At 41.0% G+C, this 13,278-nt stretch overlaps 1 long non-coding RNA gene across 4 annotated transcripts in view; it reads right to left on the bottom strand.

The window, feature by feature from the left end:
- LOC108447299 overlaps positions 1-13,278 on the bottom strand; it is a 65,766-nt gene that overhangs the window by 22,805 nt on the left and 29,683 nt on the right. For all 4 annotated transcript variants that reach the window (XR_001862786.1, XR_001862783.1, XR_001862784.1 and 1 more), the window contains exons 2-3: positions 10,956-11,029; positions 9,007-9,117 (exon numbers count right to left, since the gene is read on the bottom strand). This is a non-coding gene — a long non-coding RNA (uncharacterized LOC108447299). The remainder of the gene's footprint in view (positions 1-9,006; positions 9,118-10,955; positions 11,030-13,278) is intronic.

Here is a 13,278-nt window from a genome sequence, read left to right as displayed (position 1 = left end):
AAAAGGCACAGAATTTTCTGAAGGTATCAGCAGATGCACCTTCAGTGGAATATTTCTATCAGCCGTGCTGCAGAGTCATCCATTGTAACCACTCAAAGGCCCTCAAAAAGCCTCAGTTGAGACTGGAGGGCTAAAGCCAAATCTTCATCCCAGTGTCTGTGTCTGCCTCCTCTTGCCTGCGCCCTCCTGTTGGTGTGTGAAAATACGGCACTGTTCCCAGCTCCCTTAGGGAGCAGCACAGGACAAAGACAAAACTTTGCATTCAGAAGTATCGTTCCTTTTTGCATTAGCACCAGGACCTGACCCAAAACCTTCTCAAGCTGGCTGTTGTCTGTCCATTTGCTCCCCTGGGCTTTTGACCAGCACAGGTTGCAGTGTGGTATAAAGCTGGGCACAACTATTTTCACACACAAATGCAATGGCAAGAGGGCACCAGGGCTGTGCCTATCAAAGCCATGGGGTCCTAAATATAAGAAGTGACTGAATTAGTGTACAGAAGGACAAGGCTGGAAAATTAAATTATATGTACTACAGAAAATCTGTCTTTGTTTTTCAAGCTGGTATTGCTTTCATACTCAAGTGTTTTGTGTTTCCCTCACCAGTAAGCACCACCACTTGGGAATGGCTGTGTCCTTGGGTGGACACATGATTCATGGTGTTGTTGCTGCAATTTCTATGTGTCTTCCTGGAAAATTTCTGTCTTAATGGTACTTTTTTTCTTAAAGAAATGTACTTTTAAGTCAAACCGGGTTTTCAAATATCTCACCGAGTCAAGTCCAAGTGGGTGAAAGGCAGTATTATTTTCTCACTACAAATTTTCCAATCACACCTATTTTTATGTTACCAAGGGAAACCTCCATGATTTACTAACTACAAGCCCCTTAACAAACATGAATTCAAACAAGCACTTGTAGAGAACAAAAACAAATGCTTCACTCTGAAAGGTATGTTTTCCTTTTAAACACTTCTTTCGTTAGAATAGAAACATAAATTCAACTGATTTTCACTCTTTTTTTTTTTTAACAAAATGTTACTCCCCCCACCTCCCATCCCAGATGTCTAGATGTTGACTCAGTGCAAAGAACTTGGGAGGCTAAGCAAACACAAGCCTAGTTTGACAATCCATTATAACTTGGCTAATGCTCCTCTGTCACCAATAATCAAGGCTCTGCTAACACTTTCATTTTTTTCCTTTTTTTTTTTTTGCTGAGTACACTGCACTCTGCTCAGCTGAATCACCAGGATTTCTTCTCTGTCAGGAGAGCCCTTTATTTTAAAGCTTCTTAAGGGAAAAATATTTCTTTCTTCAGTGAAGCCCTTGAAGTGGTTTGCTTCTTGCAGGTGAACTAGCAGAGATGTTGGTCTGCAGAATAGTTTCAGGCATATCTTTCTGCTCCCCCCCTTTTCCAATGCAGCACTGTGCAGGGCAACAGTACCCAGCTGCAGCACTTAACCCTGTATTGCCCTGCCCCAGCACTATTGGATAGAAAATCCAAACCTGAGGCTTGATTTAACAGAAGTCCTGAGTCTGCCCCTTACAAAGTTCCTCAACCCTATTAGAAAACCTCCAAACAAAATAATCCCACTAATTTGGACTTCTTTATCAACTTCTTTGTGGGGACCAGAAACACCACTTTTAAAGGGGTATTGGGGCACAGTGCTAGCTTTTCGGCATAGTTTCTCCAAACACCCAAATTCAGGTTCTCCCAGGGGAAGTCTGGATGCACTGTGGCACAGTGAACCAACAGTCCATCCATGGGCACACAAGCCTGTGTGGATCCCAATCCCAGTGCAGAAAATATAACTGCACCTTGGCCTGTTGGTACAGGTGTCTGCAAAGAGGCTTTGGCATGGCCCCAGGCTCTGCTCCTGCCCTGCCCCCGGGGAGGAAGGAGCAGTGGCTGTATGAAGAGCACCAGCACCTGTCTCGGCAAAGAAGCCTGAGGCCTGGCACACAAAGCACAAGCAATGCAGGAGAGATGTGTGTCCTGCTTCTGCCAGGCAATACATCTCTCCTGGCCAATCTCCAAAGTGTGTCAGACTTGTGCATCTCTCAGTGAGCTGAACCACATGCTGGGCTGAGGTAAGCAAAGCTTGGCAAGTTTGCATTTCCCTGCAGAGCATCACTGCTGCAGGCAGGGGCACCTCTGGGCTGGAAAAAACATAACAAATGGGGATCTCCAAATTCTCCCAGTTGGGGTCTCTTGGATGAAGCAAAGCAGGACCAAAAAAATAAACTCATTTTACCCAGTCTCTGCAGGAATACAAACAGTTATGAGGATTTTGCCATCTGAAGTTTAATGTAGAAACAAGGCAAATATATTGAAAAGATCCTAAGGTAGTAAAACTTTATTTAAAAGAACAGTGACTTAGGAGCACTGAAAATTACTCCTGCCAAAGCCCACAGACCTGGGGTCCTAAATCACTTTGGTGCTCTCAAAGACTGGAAATTTCAGCATTTAAAAGTGATGTCTAAGGCTTTCATCCAGACAGCAAGCTTTAAAACTGTCATATTTACAAAAGCTTTGAAATCTCCCCCCTGCCCCCCCCCCCCGGAAAGAGAACCCCCCCACATGAAATCAGGTTAAGGCAGAAATGTCTCTAAAGCAAAACTTTAACTTCACTTCAGTGAAGCTTTTTCTCATGCCTTTCCTCACCGCCACCAAAAGAAGGCACACCCCTGTAGGGGACCCTCTGCAACATGAGGCTGTTTTGAGCAGGGGGTGATAGCACTGGAGTGGAGTCCATGGGATAGATGGTCACCTCCTGGAGAGCAGTGCCACTGGCAGGCACGTGGCAGGCAGAAGGCTGGGGACCACACTCTATGGGACTGTTGGCAGGACAGGATGATGCACTGTGGCCCCACGTGCTGCAGCATGCTCCTACCTGCTGGGATGAGCGTGGGGCAGCCAGCTCATCTCCCATCACAAATTAACAGAGAAAAGACCTACCTGCCAAGGCAAGGCTAGCATGCCTGCCCCACTTCTAATGCTGCAGAGGCCAGCTTTCGATGGCGGGAGCATCCTAAAGCATTTGCAGAGCCAAACAGTCAGTGAGCCAGAAGATGTGGAGAGAGCCAGCGGAGAGCACAGTGTCCAAATCAGCAAATCCCTTAAGCAGGTGTTTAAGAGCTTTACTAAATCAGGACCATGGGCCGTCTTCACAAATGGCCCTCACCGATCCTGGGATACGTGCTAGTATTCCATGAAGGGACAAGGAGGCAGCTCAAACCCCTGCAAAAGCATACCATGGCAAGCAAAGAGAGCATGGGGACATGGGTAGAGTCTGCAGCCCTCTGTAGCAGAGACGATCTGCATCCAGAGGGATGCTCCTTGGAGCAGTTCACTTCTCTGGGCAGTCACATGGAGTTATTACCATACAACATCTTCCCTCTCTTTTTTCTTTTGCCATTTTTTTTCTCTAATGTTGTTTATTTCAAGTTCTCATCTCCAGTTGAAAGCCTTATCCTACATATGTTCTGCATATTATTGGACACACCTCCCCCTCTAAGTGTTTCGACAACAATCGCTAGTTTTCTGTGCAGCAAGAAGGATTACAGCCCTGTGGCATCTTTCTGCATTCTTTAAAATCTTCTCTCCTCTCTGGGGAAGAATCTGTTTCTGATGTTAATATGGTACTACGTGTTTTTAAAGTGTTCTGACCCTGCCTGCTGTCACCACAACATAGTGGTAAATTAAGAGTTTAATTTGCACATGCAGATTAAGAAACACAGGGGACAGGGTATGGAAGGACAAGAACAACTCTAATATCTCTGCCTTGCTCATGTGCATTTCTGGTGACTGTAAACTGCTTCATCCTAGTGTTGATGAAGAAGAAGTAAGAAACTTGAAGATTTAATACATTCAATATTATTTTTACTCAGATATTATGGAAGGTGAGAATTTAAGAAAAACTCCCTGGCAACAAAGTTAACACAAATCCTTCTCACTTGCCTTAAGCTTTTCTTCTTTCTTAGTACTGCAAGAAGGCAGTAACGTGCTGCATTTGAAGTACGCCCTTAACCCCTCAACTGAGCTGAAGAGAGTTGGATAAACAATTATTCCAGCACCAGAATTACTCATCCCAGCAAGACGGATGGAAAACAGAGATGCAGGCTCTCCAGTGAAGGCACAAACACTCCAAAGGCACCCACCCAGAAGGAGACAATCTCATCCCTGCTGAAGGCATGATGGTCTTCAGCCCAACCAGCCATGGGGGAGCCGTTCAGGATGCAGGACATCCAGCCAGGTCCCACTCACCCTTGCCATATGGATAGCTGGCCTTACTGACCCTTGCAAAGTCACTGAGTCACTGTGGGGACGCTGCACCTCTCAGGCACCCCGTTTCTCAGACCCTTAGAGGGAAGAGACGAGGTCAGAAAATGTTATAAGGAAAAAGGTTGGAGCAGAGACCACTCAGATTTTGGCAAGACTGTTTAAATTGATTGAAGTGATAAAAATGGAATGCCCATATTTTGACTGTAACATATAGAAATTGTGCTAGGCATCAGGAACTTTTCAAAGAGTGCTAATTTATAGATGCTTTTCTAAGGAGGACGAGTATACTACTTTTCCTTTAAAGTGCAGCTGCAACAGCAAACCACGCATACTGTAGATTTTATAACTTTGCTAATTTTCCCTAAGCCTTGGGAGATATTGGTGGTAAGTATAAAGGTATTTTGTTTCAACCTAAGAAGAAAAAGAAAACTGAAAACAAAAGTACTTGTTTTCAGAGTACAGTTAACAGACAAACTGAAGAGATATCGACTCTGTTCCCCACAGACCAGCCAGTGATGCCAGGGAGACTGGTATGTACCACTTACTCTCAATTCAACTAAAGAAATTGGGGGGTTATTTTTATTGCTGTTGACGTTAGTGAGAAAACTGGGCATCCTAAGCATGCAGGAACAGAACGACAACCTAAAGGAAATGCTGTATGAATCAGTAACCCAACTGGCTGTGTGCAGAAAAATTGGAGCTGTGAGAAGAGAGACCCTGGGAGCATTGCACTGCATGAGGTACATGCATGACGAGGAATCAGCTACGGAAGTAAGGAGGAGCGTTTAAGCGCTGAGACTGAAAGCCGCATCCTCTGTTAACATCACCATCCAAAGCGCTGACCAGCCATTCAATTTTATGCCAGCTCTTAAAGCTTTGATTGTTGCTTTTGTCTCATAGCAGAAGCAAACCTTGTTTTTCGTGGCATCATCAGTATAGCTCAGTAATGGGGTACCAGCCTACACTGAGTTCACCTTTCCATTTCAACAGTTATAGGGGAAAGCTTTTGATCTGAGTCAGAAAGAAGAGAGCTTAGACTGCAGGTTCGCCTGGCTTCCTATGCTGAAGGGGTGGAATTAACTTTCTCTATGACTAAAACATTTTCTGGGGACATAAAACTAAGATCTTCTGTCCAAACTCTAACCACAGTCCAAATGTGTAAATAAAACATTTCAGTCATGCCTTAATATCAGGGGGGCAGGCTGCACAGAAAGCTTATTTGCCTAAAACAGCCCAAAAATGGAACTGAAGAACTTTCTCTCTTCCCCATTCTATCGACTTTTGTCCCTGCTTTTAGATCTATGGGAAAAATTCACTGTCAAACCCTCAGAGACGTCCACAATGCTTCTCACGTTCCAAAATCACTGGGACAGCTCACATAATAAAATATTTGCTGGAAAGGGACCAAGGCATATTAAGTAGAGAGAGGCAGCCTTAACTCTCACTTTCCACAATTTCATGAGCCTGAGTCAGAACTGTAATTTTTTTTGAACTATATATGTACATAACTTACGACATTTCTTCACCCTACCAACACCTTTTTATTTACTCCCATATGTTATCTCATATTATCTCATTAGTTAGGTTATTTTAGCTGCAGTTAGCATGAAGGTGATACTGCAAATTTGCTACCTAGTCATAAAACTGTGTATCCTTTTATTGTCATTGGGGTTTTCCAAAATATGCACTAATTCTACCATCTCAAGATATATTACACCAGCTGAAGAGTACATTATTAAGCATTTCATTACTGTAATAAAAATGAAAATGTATGAACAGAAAAATCACAGATTTTTTTGTATTCCGTTCTCATTATTCTAATTCTCATTTGCTTCTGATTCTATATATATCCTGATTAACGAATGCCACATGAGAGGCTTAAAACTAAATGGTCTGGAAATGGGAATAGAAGTTAAATAAGTTTATAATGGCACCCAGAGATCAGCCAAAATAAGTTTAAAACTGTTTCCCACCAAGCTATTAAAGTACAAGGCTAGCTACACTCACCAGCACAAAAGCAGTGATATCATCAGTTCACTAATATATCTTCCATTTTAAGACCACCATCAGTAAAGCAGAAGACTCAGCCTGTTGGGTTCATTCCATAAATAGTTATTAGCCACAGCACCGAGCAGAGTGATGAGAGAGTGTAAATGTCCAGCAATGAGTTTGTGTTGCAATGAAGGAGCAGCAACAGAAATTAAACCTGCTTTGTCCTTAAACTGAGAGATCATCCTCTGGCTCACAGGGAAAACCCAACCAAGTCTCTGTAGAGTTCTTGAGATTCTCCTGCTTTCCCTTTTGCCTTACTGGTCTGAGGCCAAGACTTTTCAGGTGACTTTGGCATAAAAATTCAGCATACTACATTTATATACTCATTTACTAAACTCACAGAAAAACAGTTTATCCCTTAAACCTTTACATATGAAAACTTTATATTTCAGAGTTAGTCAGCACTGCTCACGACTCGTGGTGGCTACTTCCTTTCTTAGACATCAAACATGAAAGGCTTCCTGAATTATATATTTCCTCCTCCTGAAACTAATTGCTGCTGTAGTACATGTGAAATAAGTTTCCTAACCTACAGCATTCATGTTATGTTCAAAAAAGACAAGTTGATGAAATGTCATTGGGTGAGATGGCAAGTAATGAATTTTCTCATTTGTTCCAGAGAGAACAAGAATCTCTGGGTGTCTCTGCTGAATTTTCAATCATGATTAACTTATTTAATTAAACAGGTGAAATAACACGCAAAAGTGAACCACATCAGTTCTTTTGATTCATTATAGGATGTACAAAAAAATCACATTTTGCCACAGATCTGTGAAAAATGACAGTGAGACTAAGTTGTAGTGACTGAACTCACCAAAGATCAAAGTAAAAACAAGAAGCAAGTATTTTGCAGTGTTAAAGTGTGGGTTTTTTCAAAATAATATGCAAAGACAGGTCAAATGTTACTGGTCTTAAAAAAACCCCCTGTGTATCCAATCTCGAAATTCACTTCTGCTGAGCAGCAGATAGGACAGGATCTTCAAGCTCACATCAGTCAACTTGAAGAGCTTATTTCAGCTCTAATGGACCTTTCCAAGTATGTACTCTGCACTGGAACATGTATCAGCAAAATCATCCACAGCTCCACACAGCACTCCCACTTCCAAACAAGGAAATGAAAAGGACAAACAGCAGGGCTTATCTTCTCCTTTAACCAGAGATACATACCTTACAATTAGCATGCCTATGGTTCACAGAGGGGAAAAAGTAACAAAACACAACTAACACAATTCTTCTCCTAAAAGAGTGCTGCTCCAGCAGCACTGTGATCTCCAGGCCCCAGGAGGTCCACTGCCAGAAGCAGATCAAAATCTCATTCCTGTCACCGAGGCACAGTTTTGTGAAACCATGCATGCCAAAGCCTAAGAAATACTGTGCAAAAGTCAAACTGCATCTTTTCTGAGGAAGAGTTACTGGCACACTGAGTATTAACACATGGCAGTAACACGGAAACCTGTGCATGCTCCCTCTACACGGAAACAAAACCAGTACAGATGTTTGCTGTCAGTCCAAACCTGCACCCTTTTATGTACATCATCTTCAGCCATGCACAGAAAGTTCAACAACTATCCTTGAGTGAGGGAAAACCTACGGTTCACATGTATCCCTTCAACCAGCAAGAAACAGTGCTCTGCAGGGGTGAATGCACTAAGGACTCAGATGAATCAAAATCTGTATTTGACTTTCCTACAGAGATCGTGGGATCTTGACTACCCAATTCCTCCCTAATTTCTCAAAACAGAGGCTATGCATGCCAACTATACATAGAAATGTTTAAAGAGCTTAGTGTTCCAGCTATTTGTGTGTGGAAAGCAAATCTTAAATACTATTAATTCCATAACTCTGACCACACAAATCCATTAACACTGACTTTCATTAACACAGCATGGAATTATATTCAGTGTGAGGGTGTCATAGTCTCAAAAGAACCCTAAATTACTGTAACTTGTAAGTCAAGCCAAAAGAGAAGAATGTGTTGGTGATGCCTTCTAAATGATAATTCTTCAACACTTCTTATTAGGACTAATATTTGGCATCACTTGTCAGTTGTTTCAGAGTGCTACATTCCTCAAAATGAAACCTAGACCATAAAAGTCTGGTAAGGTGGAAGTTGTTGGTGTGAAGTAAATTGTATTGGCTGTCAGATAATAATCTACTGTATCTTGCAATTTTTCAATTATGTATTTAACTCTCTACTCTCTCTTCTCTTATTCAATGAATAACCAAAAATTAAGATATTGCATAGTATTTTAATGTCAGCTACCACATTAATTATGATTGCTCTTCTTCACAGACACAGACAATGCATATCTGAATGTTTCTTCAAGAGAAGATCAGCTGAAGAAATAACTCCTTTAGGAAGAAAGTGGATAATGCTCTATTTCATCTGCTTCTGAAACTCCAGCCACCTTCTTGCATAGCATGAGAAAATACATCTGAGAAAGCTTGCTGCAATATAAGAAATGAACGCTGGGAGTCTTGGAATTGTTTAAAAGTGAAATAAAAATGTAGAAATCAATTCCTCAAAGCCACAGGCTTCTGCTTAGGGCTGGTCAAAATGCCACTAAAATTAATATGAATTTAGTGATTTGCTTTAATATCTGCCTTTCATAACCATTGTTCATGTAATATTAGCACAACCACATTAATTCAGTGGGATATACCCCATTTCTCTTACCAGTTCCAGGAAAGGATCAGAGATATTACATGATAAATATGATGCACTTAGCTGTGATTTTATTGTCCCTCTATTTCTGCTGCCCTGTGGAATGCGCAGAGAAGTTGGTTCCTGTGATGAGGAAAATAATCCAAAGTGAGTAGGGAATAGAAGGTAAACAACTAGTATTAAATTCAGTGTATGTTCACAGGGCTATGGTTTCTATCTGGTGCAGCAGACACCCTGTCATCAGTCTGCTTTTTCAGCAATCCAAACAGAGGACATCACCACTGATGTAACTGGGTATATGTCATATAATTGCTCTGGCACAGCATAGTCTATAGATTTAGTACATGACTCTGTACACATTACTGGGTTATTAAAAAGAAAGACATTAATCACTGTGACAGACACAAAACAGCACTATTCTCACTCTCTAAACTGAGACATCAAATAGATCCATTGATAATTAGGATGATGACAGCAAGAAATTAAATTTTAAAGACTCTGTTTATTCCTCACTTCTAAAAATTGTTCCTTGCTATCCTACCCTATTCCTTCTCACAAATCTGGTAGTAAAGTATTAGGCAGCTTCTTCTGTGATTCCGCTGAACAGTTTCTTGTTAACAGACACATAATAATGATGACAAACGAGAGAGAAGAAAGTGGTTATTAAGCCATTAGAAGCTGAATGCACACTCTTTGAGCACATCCAGCATTTATCTAGCTTTAACTTGCTTCTCTAAGCCAAGAAGAGAAAATGATACAGAGCAGAAAATGTAAATCATCAATGATGTAATAGTGACCTGTGTGATACCTTGGAAGGGCTTAAGCATACCTTCAGATTTTCTGAACAAAAAACCCCATTGTCCTCTCCTGACACATGAATGCCTGCTTACTTTCTTCACAGCTCTGCAGCACACATTAACCCTCTCTGTTATGTAACACTGCATACACACCCATGTCTCTGTCTGAAAGCATGCAGCAATATTTACCTGCATGTGGCTGTGCAGCCAGCAGGAGGATGGGACTGAATACTAAGTTCTATTTTCTTAAACAACTTGTAAGAAATACCCAGCTGTACTACCACTGGATTCTTCCTAGTGTTTGTAGAGTGAAAACTGTAAAAAAGGCAAAAGGCAAGCACGCTGTGCTTCCAGAGTGATTTTTCATAGGAACTTGACAAACTCTTGTGCAAAGGCACCTAGCAGTGGACTAAATTACTCTGGATGATTTCTCTTTGGCTTGCCAAAAGAGGAATGAATATGAGGAACCTGACACATATGTACCTAGAAGGAGCAGACACAAAGAGCAGGATGGAAGAGCTTTCTGGGAGATCTGCAAATCTGAAAAGAGCAGACATGAGCAAAGCTGGCGTCAAAAACAGATGGTACCAAGAAACAACAAGTGAATCCAGAGAAACAGTTGAGGTGAACCTCTTTCCAAAGATAACCTTTTGCTCGTCTCATTGAGTAGATTAATGTGCTGAGAGGTGGCAAGTATTATTTAAAAAAAAATATATCTTTATGGGGGAAATCTGGAATGCTAATTTTTTTGCTGTTTTCTGCACTTTGAGGTTTGTATGTTTGTTGAGTCATGCTTTGAAACAATCTTTTATCAAAAGTAGTTATGGTTGGGAGATTTTAGACAAAATATTTTGATAAAGTGCTTTGAATATATTCCAATAACCATTTCAAAACAAGTTATCACTGACATTTTCAGGAGGTGAAGTGTTGGAAAAGCCCAGCTTTTCCCACAAGTCTTGTTTTGCTCTGGAAGAAACCCATGCTAGAATGAAAACATATTTCTTATCAAACTTCAAAAAGCTCATCTGATAATTTGGGGAGTTCGCTATTATTGGAGATGGTGATTCATTCAGTAAAAAGAACAAACACTAAAACAGAAAAGGTATCCCACAGGGAAAATACTGCGTGAGTGGCAGAGATAATTTGCAGCAGTGACTTTCTTACCTTGGTTAAATGTTCACAGAAGGAAGTCTGAGCAGAAAAGTGACCTCTTCAGTCTTTTTGACCGAAGACAGCACCTGTTTAGAAATACATGACTCGTTATCATACATAGTGTATTTTTTCTGAAGATATCTTTTCTTCATTTTTCTGAAGGTATCTTTTCATCATTTTTCTCATGTTGAAATTGGCCTTTTCAACCAGCCTACATTTTGCAACTTGGTTTTGCTTTCTTTCCGTGACTGTGTAAAAAAAAGAGTTACAACGTAGTTGAAACTATAATTTCATTGATGTTGTTTTTGTAAGTCAATGTGTATTAACTGCAGGCTGACAAAAAAGACATTACATAACAAAAAAAATTTCTGCCTTCAGCTAACTTGATGTATAATTACAACAGTATAGTGAGAAAGAAATACTACAATGGAAGTGTTCAAATAGTCAAAACAACAATGCACAAATTCCTGCATGAAGACACCAAAACCCTTGACAGGTAATCTTGGAGTCAAGCTACAAGTACAGGGCAGATAAGTGAAAATATCCTCCACCAAGACATTAATAACAAGGTACATTCAGTTTTAAAAGACCCACAAGAAGAAAAATATGAGAAAAGTCTTAATGCTTCTCCTAGCAATGAAACAGCTACTAAAATGGAAAAATGAAAACTTAAAAAACAAATGGAGTGTAACTTTGATTAAGGATTTGTTTTTCAAAGGCATTCATCTATGTTATATGACTGGTAGACTTCAGTCCCTGTAGTGCAGCATGTTCAAATTCAAGATCAGATTTTAGGGAATACACAAAGTTTTGATTGGAAACTCCTTCAAACAATAACCAAAATAAAGACATTGACATAAGGAATTTGGTTGTGGTTTCACAGGCAGCCCAGACAGTCTAGAAGCTTGGTGACCAAGCCAGGGCTGCTGCTCTTCTCCCTACCTAATTTTCCTGCTGCTGCCCCAGCCTCAGCCTTGCTGCCATCCCAGGCTTCCCCACAGCTCCTTCCCTCCATTACCTCTTCCTTCCACTGCCATGACCCACCAGAAAGCAGGAACCAACAAAAGAATTCTAATTTCCTTTTTATTTTTTTACTTTTTCTTACTTTTGGGCCACTTCAGTGAGCTAAATCAGATAACAGAGTGACCCAGCAAGTGCCAGAGGCAGCACAAGGAGAGCACTGGGAGCACATGGCATGAAGGAGCTGCTGTGGAAGGTGCTCCTGCTCCCTAGGTTGACACTGAGCTCCACCCACTGGAGTTAACAGCAAGGGTCCCACTGACTCCAACAGGTTCGATTGGTCCCACATTTGGTGGGACTCATATGTGAAGCCCACATTCACTCCACATGTGCCAGTGCACACTTATGTAGGTAACTGTACGCAGCAGCCAGGCTCCTCTTTGACGGTACACTGGATGCCTTCATCAGGGATCAGTGGAGCTTGTACCAAATTTGTCATAAGGAACAACCTATGGAAAGTCACAAGCCTCTTATCCTCTTCTTGCCTACAATGTTATTTACCTAGAAGACTGATCCTAAGAGTCTTTTGGCTCATTCCCCGGCTGCCCACACAGCCAGGCAAGGACTTTGAGATGCAGTAGGAGTTTGGTCTCTTTACTTTAGGCCAGAGCAGCCTCTCTGAAACAGAGACCATCCTTCATTTCATGGAGAATTTCAAGCTGCAAGAAGTTAATTACAGACAAGGTAAGAATGAGCAGTTGTGGCAGCAGTCAAACCCTGAGCTGCACTCAGGATTTATAAACAGGTCCTGCACTCAATTAATGCTCTCGCCTTCACCATGCAGAAGTTTGCTCAAGTGAAGAAAGAGGCTGGGTAATACAATGCTGCACACTGCAGCACTTTATTACTTTTTTTCACACTGAACTGAGGACCTCATTAGTTATGTTAATTTAGAACTAATAACACATTTGTCATAACGGCTGTTTCTTTCCAGAATGTTTTACATAAAATTCACAAGTTTGATGTTGCAGTATGCCAAAAAAAAGTGAGAAATGCTTTCCCTGCTCTTGACAAACCTTTTTCTAATTAGGTTGGCCATTTTTCTGCCTAGATGCTGAACTGGAAAGATTTTTTTTTTTGTTAGAATAAAAGATACCAGAAGTACCCATTCTTCTGGGTTTGAAAGTGCTTATTAGCACATTTGTTCTAATCACTGATAAGATGTCCCATAGTTATTCGTAAAGCTGAGGATACTAAACAATATACAAATGTGCCAGTTGGTTTAAATAATCAAGAGGCTGGTGAAGGGGAAACTACCGAAACAGTGATGTATATTGATTGCATTAGTAATTACATAGTATAAACCTCAAAGTCA

This window comes from Corvus brachyrhynchos, unplaced genomic scaffold (genome assembly GCF_000691975.1).
Source record: "Corvus brachyrhynchos isolate BGI_N302 unplaced genomic scaffold, ASM69197v1 scaffold175, whole genome shotgun sequence".
NCBI lineage: Eukaryota > Metazoa > Chordata > Aves > Passeriformes > Corvidae > Corvus > Corvus brachyrhynchos.
The sequence above is the reverse complement of the archived record's forward strand: the minus strand, read 5'-3'. Positions and strand labels throughout refer to the sequence as shown.